This window comes from Xenopus laevis, chromosome 9_10S (genome assembly GCF_017654675.1).
Source record: "Xenopus laevis strain J_2021 chromosome 9_10S, Xenopus_laevis_v10.1, whole genome shotgun sequence".
NCBI classification, from domain to species: Eukaryota; Metazoa; Chordata; class Amphibia; order Anura; family Pipidae; genus Xenopus; species Xenopus laevis.
This window is the reverse complement of record NC_054388.1, coordinates 31,167,123-31,178,653: the sequence shown is the minus strand read 5'-3', so window position 1 is coordinate 31,178,653 and position 11,531 is coordinate 31,167,123.

The following is an 11,531-nucleotide window of genomic DNA, read 5'->3' as shown; positions in this document are numbered from 1 at the left end:
AAATTGTTTCTTGCAATGACTTGTTGTATGTTGTTCTATCCGGACCAGGAGGTTTCTGCAGTTGAGTTGCACCGAAAGAATAGGGCGAACATGTCACGCTAAACACCGGAAATGACACCAGTGAACACTGTAAATTACACCAGGAAGACTTTGGTACAATTCTGCACAATGTGTGCCGAAGCTCATGAAACTATGAAAAATTTGTCAAATCACCCACAATTGCAGTAGGCACGGTGCAGTTGTACCAAGTGAACCTGCAATGGAATGTAAATTTAATTCTGGGGAAAAAACACTGCATTGTAGGAAAAACACAGGGTGATTGCACTCACTATTGCACTTTGCTCACTGTAGATCAACCCTCATAAGTTGACTGAATACAAGGGAATGTGAAGGAATGATGGAAGGAATGCAGCGACAATTAGGTGACTGGTCTACAGGGAATTCTGCCTATCTGGCCTTGTAAGAAATTAAAGATGTGTAAGAGCTGCAAGGCTCTGACCCTTAACCTTGAATACCAAAAGTCCCATTGTGCTCCTTCAGGGTCTGTTTGCACTTGTATGTTCTGACCTTATCCACACCTAGGACACCATTAGGAGATCACATGATCTTCTTACAAGACATCAGAAATACTAAATGTTAATGCTGTTGTGTCCCTGTGCCTCTCACCTTTATTGTATTATCTGATGAGCAATGGAAGAGCAGGTCTCCAATGGGAATACACACAGACACCACACAGGGCCCCTGTGTCAATCAAAGGTGCTTTTGCACTTAAAGGAGAAAAGGCTTGGTGCACTTGGGGGTGCCAAATGTTAGGCACCCCAAGTGATTGTATTGACTTACCTGAAACCCAGGCCCCTCAGCAGAAAACTGTACCAGCCCAGGGTTATATCAGTGAGCACCCCAAGTGCACCAAGCCTTTCCTTCTCCTTTAACTATCTCTTGAGAATCATAAGCTGTAAATTTAGAGACAAAGATTGGGAAATGATTGACTAAACAAAGCCAAGTAAAATGTAATCTACGCCTGCTAATTCTAATAGTGATATTTAGCTCTGAATATATTTGGCTAAGCTCTATTTTATACTTGAATTAAACTGGACAGCAATCGGCTTCTTCCAGTCAAGCCTGCTCTAGTTCTTGTTTCCCTTGTACTTACAGCTTTGGATTCCATGTTCAGCTGGACAGTTATAATAGAGGAACACACAGGGCATATTAGAACATAGATGTGAGCCAAGAACTTTCAGCAAGGTTTTCATCAACACCTACAAAAATATATACACTTTTCATTATAGGTAGTAAATAAGAACACAGCCTATTTCTGTTGTATCACTTCCTGTAATATATTAAAGTTTTACACTGAATAATGAACACCAATAATAATAGATAATTATCAGCAGCAATCAGTTGCGTAGCACCATAACATAATGTGAATGTGGTCTAGCTCCTGCAGGTTGTAAATGATATTTATGTGTAATAATTTAGCTCTATCTTTCCTGCATATATATTTATTTATTTTAAAAATGACAAAAGCCATTGACAACTGGGCAACATAGGGGGGCCGATTCACTAACTTCGAGTGAAGGATTCGAAGTAAAAAACTTCGAATTTCGAAGTATTTTTTTGGGCTACTTCGACCATCGAATGGGCTACTTCGACCTTCGACTTCGAATCGAAGGATTCGAAGGTAAAAATCGTATCGACTATTCGACCATTCGATAGTCAAAGTAACTGTCTCTTTAAAAAAAACTTCGTACCCCTAGTTCGCCATCTAAAAGCTACCGAAGTCAATGTTAGCCTATGGGGAAGGTCCCATAGGCTTGCCTTACTTTTTTGATCGAAGGATATTCCTTCGATCGTTGGATTAAAATCCTTCGAATCGTTCGATCGAAGGATTTTATCGTTCGATCGAAGGAATAATCGATCGTGCTCGATCGCACTATTTGCGCTAAATCCTTCGACTTCGATATTCGAAGTCGAAGGATTTTAGTTCTAGTCGAATAATCGAGGGTTAATTAACCCTCGATATTCGCACCCTTAGTGAATCAGCCCCTTAGCTTAGTCAGCATCCAGGCCATAAAAGTCACCAGACAAGAAGCCCTGGCCCTTCAGCTGAAATAACCTGTAGTTTTGTTAGAAACTGTACAGGCTTTGCTCATTTTATTCTGCCAGTACCGGCTTGGTATGGGATTCTCACTCCTTCCACTGCAGTATTGCCCATACCTGTAGCTTGCTGCTGTCAAACCTGGTAAAAAGGGAAAGAAAAGCAGGGAACAGATACTGGTGTTTCCAAGGATTTCAAGCCACCTCTGGGGTTTAGAAGATGAGTGCAAATAATGTAAAAGTTGAACCATCCCTTTTAACTTTCAGTATGTTTATAAATGGCTGATTCTTAATAACCTTTTCAGTTGGTCTTAATTGTTTGTGTCTTATAGTATGTGAATTATTTGACCTTTTCCCTGAATTTTCCCAGATTTTAAAAGGGTGTCCAGTCACCCTAGCAGCCAAAAACTATTGCTCCAGTTGTCCACGGTGCTGTCCCATTTGCTACACTATCCATCAGATGCCCTCCCTCAACCCTGTGCACTCTTCTCTTTACCATTCCACTTGAAACTCTACTATAGTTTTTTATAAACAAGTTTCTGTGTAGCAATGGAGGCAATTGGAATAAAGCTAAATGGCACAGGTTAAATAGAGGATAACTAATATGCTCTATAGAGCTTATCTGCTGCATAACCTGAACCAGTTTCCAAAAATGACAGGTACATAAATTATTTTCTATAATGCAAAATATTTTACAGATGTTAGTAAATATGTTCTATTTAAATTGAACTGTAATAATAGAAACGTTCAAGTAATGCAACTGTGTCATTTGCCTTTCTGTCTTATCTGGATTGAGGGAAAACAATTTAAGTCAAAAAGCAATTTCAAACTAATGGGCCAGTTACCCCATTGGTGCCAATCATGGATCCAGAGACCCTCTCTTTTAAGCAAAACTTTACCAAAGGCCCCACATCTTGCTCTATTGACATACACCTAACAGCATCAGGGTTATGTTTAGCCTCTGCCCAATGTTTGGCAACCAATTTCTGAGCAATATCCTATTTATTTGTGTCCACTCTGGATCCAGTGCCACCCCAATGGCCATATGCATCTCAATACTTCATTTAGCTGCCTCACAGTCTTGTCACATTTTGATTATTGGATAATATATACAACTATGGTTGTTTCATGTCACCCTTTGCTTTATGGTTTATTATTTGCTTGTATGGGGATGCATGAACTAAGCACCCAGAATCAAACTGCTAGACGGGACACCACCACTGCATTTATAGACCCTGGATGCTGTATTAAAAATTATTCAGAGCCCATCTCTTTCTATGAACCTTTGCTCATTGCTGCTTCTTGTTCTGGACTGCAGGAAAGCTGCATGCAGGGTTGTTTCACATTGAAGTTTTAGTGAGAAAATACTTCAAACAACCCCACATGCAGCTTCCCTGCAGTCCAGAACACGGAGCAGTGATGATCCTTTCTAAATAGCAGAGAAGGGGAAAATGAACTGCAAAGTATTGTAGTTTTTGGATTGGAACTAGTTATGACCGAATCTGTCCAGTTTCGCTTCGCCAAAAAATTTGCCAAAAACATAAAATTTGCAAAAGCCAATGGACATCAAAATGTTTTTTTTACGAGCAACAATTTATGCACACGACAATTTTTTTCTCACTCCAGATGCATTCAATTCATAGGGCATCAAAATATAATGTTTTTACTCGTGACAGTTTAACAAAAAAATATGCAGGAGGCAAAGTACAGAATTTTGGCGAGAATCCTTGCCTGGTGGATAAATTTGCTCATCACTAGAGTTTAGCCCTTGAAGGAGAGGAAAGGTAGAATAATTTGGTGATGCCCAGTGTCAGGACAAGTTGTTTAGGTGGTCCAAGCCGCCTCTCTGCTCCCACCTGCCTGCAGTTCTCCCGCTCTCTCTATGTGATCTGATTCCCCACCATCAGTGTCCCCCAACTTAATTCCTAGTGCCAGCCCTGATTGTCAGCTCTTCTTCAAACTCTCTCAGTTAACTGTCCTTGTGCCTTATCTTTCCTCTACACATGCTCAGCTCTTAAAAAACTAATGGAGAATAGAGGAGAGCTGAAAATTAAGAGGGTTGATCAAGGGCAAAGGAGAGGAGAGCTGATAACTGATGGAGTATATGAGCAGAAAGGAGGAAGGCATATGTAAAAGTGTTGGCATCATTGAGAAATAAAATTGTGATTAGCGAATATAGGACACCGAATTGAGCCGATGCCTTAATTTGTACACTCAATCTTTTAAAGGAGAAAGAAAGTCTTTGTGCACTTGGGGGTGCCAAATGTTAGGCACCCCCGAGTGATTGTATTTATTTACAGTGAGCACCATGGAGCGATCCTCTTCCGGCTTCCTCTTTCTTCGCATGGCTGCGCAAGTGCAGTAGAGCGAAAAGCCGAACTGTAACTAAAAAGTCGGCTATTTCGTTCAACTGTGCATGCGCATGCGTCTGCCCTGGGAAATTTGAAGAAAGAAGACGCCGGAAGAGGATCGCTCTGTGGTGCTCGCTGGAATAACCCCGGGCCAGTGCAGTTTTCTGCTGATAGGAGCGCCAACCTGGGGTTTCAGGTAAGTATATACAATCACTTGGGGGCCTAATATTTGGCATCCCCAAGTGAAAGATGACTTTCCTTCTCCTTTAAGAGCAGATTTTCTTCATGCAGATTTCCTAAATCTTAGTGGCCTTTATGCCACCTGAGCTAGACCCCACTTTACAGATTCTTTGGTTCTAGGGGCCTCTGAAAACAGCAGGGGTCAAAATGCCTATTACAGCGACCACTGAACCAGGAGTACTGTGTGTAAAGCAAAGTGGTAACAACAGATGAGCTTGCACTAATAAAAAAATGTAGGCATCCCCAGTTACATAGTTACATAGTTAAATTGGGTTGAAAAAAGACAAAGTCCATCCAACCTCTCCAAATGAAAACCCAGCATCCATACATACACCCATCCGTACTTTTAATTAAATTCTATATACCCATACCTATACTAACTATAGAGCTTAGTATCAGAATAGCCTTTGATATTATGTCTGTCCAAAAAATCATCCAAGCCATTCTTAAAGGCATTAACTGAATCAGCCATCACAACATCACCCGGCAGTGTATTCCACAACCTCACTGTCCTGACTGTGAAGAACCCCCTACGTTGCTTCAAATGAAAGTTCTTTTCTTCTAGTCTAAAGGGGTGGCCTCTGGTACGGTGATCCACTTTATGGGTAAAAAGGTCCCCTGCCATTTGTCTATAATGTCCTCTAATGTACTTGTAAAGTGTAATCATGTCCCCTCGCAAGCGCCTTTTTTCCAGAGAAAACAACCCCAACCTTGACAGTCTACCCTCATAATTTAAGTCTTCCGTCCCTCTAATCAATTTAGTTGCACTTAGTCTCTGCACTCTCTCCAGCTCATTTATATCCCTCTTAAGGACTGGAGTCCAAAATTGAACTGCATACTCCAGATGAGGCCTTACCAGGGACCTATAAAGAGGCATAATTATGTTTTCATCCCTTGAGTTAATGCCCTTTTTTATGCGACAGAACTTTATTTGCTTTAGTAGCCACAGAATGACACTGCCCAGAATTAGACAACGTGTTATCTACAAAGACCCCTAGATCCTTCTCATTTAAGGAAACTCCCAACACATTGCCATTTAGTGTATAACTTGCATTTATATTATTTTTGCCAAAGTGCATAACCTTGCATTTATCAACATTGAACCTCATTTTCCAGTTTGCTGCCCAGTTTTCCAGTTTAGACAAATCACTCTGCAAAGTGGCAGCATCCTGCATGGAACCTATAGTTCTGCACAATTTAGTATCATCTGCAAAAATAGAAACAGTACTTTCAATGCCCACCTCCAGGTCATTAATAAACAAGTTGAAAATCAAGGGACCTAGTACAGAGCCCTGCGGTACTCCACTAACAACACTGGTCCAATTAGAAAATGTTCCATTTACCACCACTCTTTGTAGTCTATCTTTTAGCCAGTTCTCTATCCATGTACAAATACTATGTTCCAGGGCTCAGGGATCCCCAACCTTTAGAACCCGTGAGCAACATTCAGAAGTAAAAGGAGTTGGGGAGCAACACTAGCATGAAAAATTTTCTTGGGGTGCCAAATAAATGCTGTGATTGGCCATTTAGTAGCCCCTATGTGGATTGTCAACCAACATTGAGGCTCTGTTTTGCAGTACACCTGGTTTTTATGCAACTAAAACTTGCCTCCAAGCCTGGAATTCAAAAATAAGCTCCTGCTTTGATGCCACTGGGAGCAACATCCAAGGGGTTGGAGAGCAACATGTTGCTCGCGAGCTACTGGTTGGGGATCACTGTTCCAGGCCAACATTCCTTAATTTAACTAGTAACCTTTTGTGTGGCACTGTATCAAATGCTTTAGCAAAGTCTAAGTAAATCACATCCACTGCCAGTGATTATAATCATTTACCTGAGACCCCAGGCTGGTACTGTTGTTCACCAAAAACTGCACCAACCCGGGATACTTTGGTAGCAGCACCACACTGCAATCATCTTCCTGCTCTTGGGCTCTGCACAATAGAGTAAAAGGTGGAATAAGCGCAGCGGAGCTTGTGAGCGCCATCTTCCAGATCGCCAGTCTTCATCTGTAAGAGAGAGCTGCATTGGCGCATGTTGGAAGAGTCTTCCGATTCGTAATGACTGCGCATGCATGAAATATGCTGGAAATTGCTGAAGAGGACCCAAAGAAATCCGAATTATCAGAAGATGGCGCCCATGAGCTCTATGCACTGGGAACTGGCTCCTGTGCAGCCAAACAGAATGCAGGTAATGGAAGGGAGCCATTTAACATAGGTCCTCGGAAAGAACCGTCCCTCTAGTGGATAGGAAATAGATTATTTACTGGCAGTGAACTAGTTGCTATCCCTAGAAAGGACCTAAACCCCTTTAGCGGTGAGGTACAAGAAATGGATAGGAAATAGTCCAATCTATAAAGGCTCAGTGTAACTCAAGAAGTCGCAATGGGACATGGATTTTAGTGCTATTGGTACTATTTTCATATGTACCAAGGAGCTGATATCTTTTGTCCTTCACTTTGTTCTACTGTTAGGCTGTTGAGGGGGGAAAGGGAGGGGTGATATCACTCCAACTTGCAGTGCAGCTGTAAATAGTGACTGAAGTTTATCAGAGCATCAGAGAGGGCTCTTGGAAACTTACAATATAGCCCATGTCAGAGTTCAAAATTAAATATGAAAACTTTTAAAATTACTAGTTAATATGTTGCAGAGATACACTTATACTGGCAAAGTTTGTGCGTCTAAAATTAAGAGTTTTAATTGCTCCCTTATAGAGTTGTTTCTGCAACATAATCTCAAAGGAGACCATGTTATAATCACTATTCCCTAGTCTTGCTGATAAAGAAAACTAGCCTTCTCAAAAGACCCTCAGCCAAACTTGGGCAAATGAATCCAATACAAGAAAATCTAAATTACACTCATACTGCTTTGGATATTGACCATGCTCCCTTAGCAACAACTTGCACCTCACTCCAGAGCCTTTAAGGGAGCAGGTAGTAGACAACCCTTGCTACCCAGGAATTCTGTCTCTTTAGGAACAAATTCCCTAATAATTGAGAGGCAACTGTTAGTCCAAACACAGTTGCTACCCTTTCTCTCAGAGCAAAAAGACGCCAACACTTATGGCTAAACTCCATAGGAGCTTTTGTCAGACAGAACACATTCTACAAGTCAGATCTAGTCTCATGGGTCTACATTTGCCATCTGATGTGACAAATCTGTTAGAAGGGAACACTGTGAGCTGCATCGGCATCCAAAAAGATAGAATCTTATGGTGTTGAAAAGACTTTTTCCTCATTGAAATACATTGACTGTTGGATGTATAGGCAAAATCCCATCAGCCTTTATCTGATCTAAAATGCATAACAGATGCGGGGATCAGATTTTGTACAGAATCTTTCTCTGTGATAAAATCTAAGCCATAATATCTGATCAAAATGACCTGTGGAGTTTAGCCCTTAACACCACCTATTAACAACTTAATCAGTCCTCACACCAGAGCAGACCCTTATTTTCACAGCCCTCTTTGCTGCTTCATAAATGGATTCTGGGAGGGATTTATCCTTCCTTCTTTGATTTTCCAAGTAATCATTCTACATAAAGTGTCAAAACTCAAACTAGATTACAGTGTACACAGTTTCATAATGAAACCATGAATTTGCACAGTTTGGCATTTTAGATAAATATAAAATATCACATCAGACATAGAATGACACGAGGTACATCTATGGCTGTTTATGTCATTTACTATCCCTGTTGGCTACTTTATTGTGGCAAAACTAATACAACTGAAAAGAATGTTTCAAGTATGGTTGCTCTGTATCCAGAAGTAGCTAAAAAAACCTGATAATTGAAGCAAGATATTGAACATCTGAGTTGCTATCAGACTTATTATGCTTAAAACTGTTAAGTGAATATAACATTTTGTATATATATCATGTAATGAACATCTTTATTATTTCAGTTGAATACCGAGTGGTGTAGAAAAAATATTTAATTTATTTAAATGTGTGGTAGTTCATTTTGTTGATTCATTGCATCACTAAGCACATGGCTTTTAAATTTACCAGGCACACAGAATGGATATCAGGGTGCAGATACATGGGTGTTTAAGGATTTATACTAGCGTTAACATGTCAGCAGAGACAATTGAGAGAAAAAAATGTATATATATGACCAGGGCAACATAAAGTTTAGCACTCCACCCCCAGGACGAGCAACTCCCCCAGATAACACCCCATCCCCCAAAAACACACTAGGACACAGTTTTGGGATAAAAAGGCAGCAGAGCACTTTATTAAACATAACACATAATATATACACAGTATACATTAAAACTGAACCACAATGTCATAACATATCCATGTATAACAGTTTGACTCATACCAAGTTTTAACCCAATTTTTTGGGCTTCCCCTGAAACTTCCCCACTTACCTTGACCGCCAGGTCCCCACCCAGCTATCCCTGCCACAAGCACACCCACTTGACCCCCTAATTGTGTTGTGACCCACCACCAATCAAACCCAAGGCCTTTTCCATCCCTTGCTCAAGTTAAACTGATCTAAACCAAGTTAAGGCAAATGGAGGCTATCCTGTATTTAAAGGACATGTGAAGCCTAAATTTTCCTACCATGTATATAAGTTGGGCATTTCTTCCCAACCCAAGCCAAGTCATTTGTACAGCATATATCATTCCATTTTCCAGCACCATCACATTTTCCTAAAACAAATAGCAGCTTTCACCCAGCGGCCATTTTCCCTGTGACACCTCATCAGTAACATTAACATCTGCAAACAGGACATGTATGCTGTAAAGTTCATGCAATGCAGAATGCAGGTTTACACAGGCACAACATACTTTGATAAAAAGTTCTGTAGGAGTTGTGCACTGTAATGGTTAAGCAGAGCTCAGGAGAGGTGGTTTGGAGAATAAAAAATAGGATCGGACAGCTAGAGCAGAGTTTCTATGGGAACCAGCAATGCTATCTCTTCTGACTAGAATATGTGTTTAGTAATCTGAGCTGAGAAGAACTGAGCATGCCCATAAGTCAAAATTCAAAGCAGATTCCTGAGGGAGGGGACAGAGTGGGTTAGAGGAGGAGAAGGAATCCTAAGTGATTAAGGGGATGCAGCAGCCTTACTGTTAACCTTTTAACCAGAGTGGCAGGTATCTAAAGATTTCAAAGAGGCTGTTCACTGATTAATTTTTTGTGGGGGGTTTACTTGTCCTTTAAAGGAGAACTAAACCCCCCACAGCCAAAAGTCCCCACTGGCCCCCCTCCCTGCCCAGTGTTACCCCAGAATTGTGTCACCTGTAGAAATACTGACCGCACATACAGTGCCAGTGGCGCTCACGGGTGCCAACCGTGCCACCTTCAGCACTTCGGGATTCTCTATGGGGGACACAATTCTGGCGTAACACTGAGCATTGGGAGGCAGGGAGGGGGGCCACTGGAGGGGGGCCAGTGTGGACTTTTGGCTGTGGGGGCTTTAGTTCTCCTTTAAAGTAATGGAAAAGAGTAGGGTAGCGTTACCAAGGTCATGGCGCCATTTCTGCATAGTCATATGCGTTGAGCATTAGAGGAGTGGTAAACCGGTTATTAAGGACCAGTCAATTTAAACTGGCAACCAGTCCACCATCACCACATCTGGAAGTATAAGCCTGACTATGTTTAGATCCACCAACCCCATATTGTTGTGTCTGGCATGAATAACTAGGATATTAACCTGCCTCCCAGCCCTCATACACTATAGCAAGGAGGGCCTCAATCCTGGCCACTTCATACCTCTGGATCCAAACCACTTGATTACCACTCTGTCCTCTAGAAAGCCCAGCTGCATTCCATGTTTCTTAACTTCGGCTCTCCTTCGAGCTCATTAGATGAACAAGTAACCAATAAGCAACACCACCACCTTGGATCCTGCCAAAATAACCAGCATAAACTTGTAGTACATGCTACCGGACATCACTAACATTGCCAATTGTTTTGTTATATAGGTTTTATCAGACATAAATACAGGAGAGAACAAAACAGCAATAACATATACTGTCACAGTGGAACAATAAAAATTCCCGCTCCCCATGTTTACTTGTGTACCCTACTGAGACCCGCTTTAGAATAAAGCAGGACAAACTTAACTGTGGAATCTATTTGACTCCTATCTCCCGATCTTATGCTACCTGTCATAATCCAACCTCAGTCTGGCTGCTTCTGTCGCCACTCCGATCTGGAAAGAATGTGTGTCCAACTCAACCAGGCTTACCCCTATTTCTTTTAGAATACTGGTGAATAAAACTTAAAAATACAGCTTCCACTTGCGTGCAGGCACAAGCAGTGGAGGTTGGCCTGAAAATGCCTACATTCTTGTTTTCTGGCTGGAAAATAATCCATAGGGGTTACCTATCCCCACATTGTAGACATCTCATAAATCCCAACATCAACTCAGATTCTCTAAAATGTGTGACAACACAAGTAGATTTGTTCCACTGGCTATGGGATTGTCCACATATTGAAAATTTCTTGATTGAAATTAGAGATTGGGCAATATTTAATACTTCCAGAGTCAATCAACATTTTGTAGAGAGAATAAACTACAGATACACAACAACTTCCGCACCACTACATGTTATGAGAGCACAATAGTACTGCAGGACCTCCTATCCAACTACCTGTGGACTAAAAGGGGGTGCAGCATGAGGAATCTGGATCCAGGTCCCTGTTTTCTTACTTTCCTACTCTTCTATTTCCTACTGACTTTTTTCAAACACCTTCGGGCAAATTCACTAAAGGGCGAATTTTTAGGTCAATAGGACGGGTAAATGTAAGTCATATATATGTCTTTATTACAGATGTTGGTGCAAATGTTTGAACTGGCCACTTATTAAAAATGTTCTAGGAAGTGAAA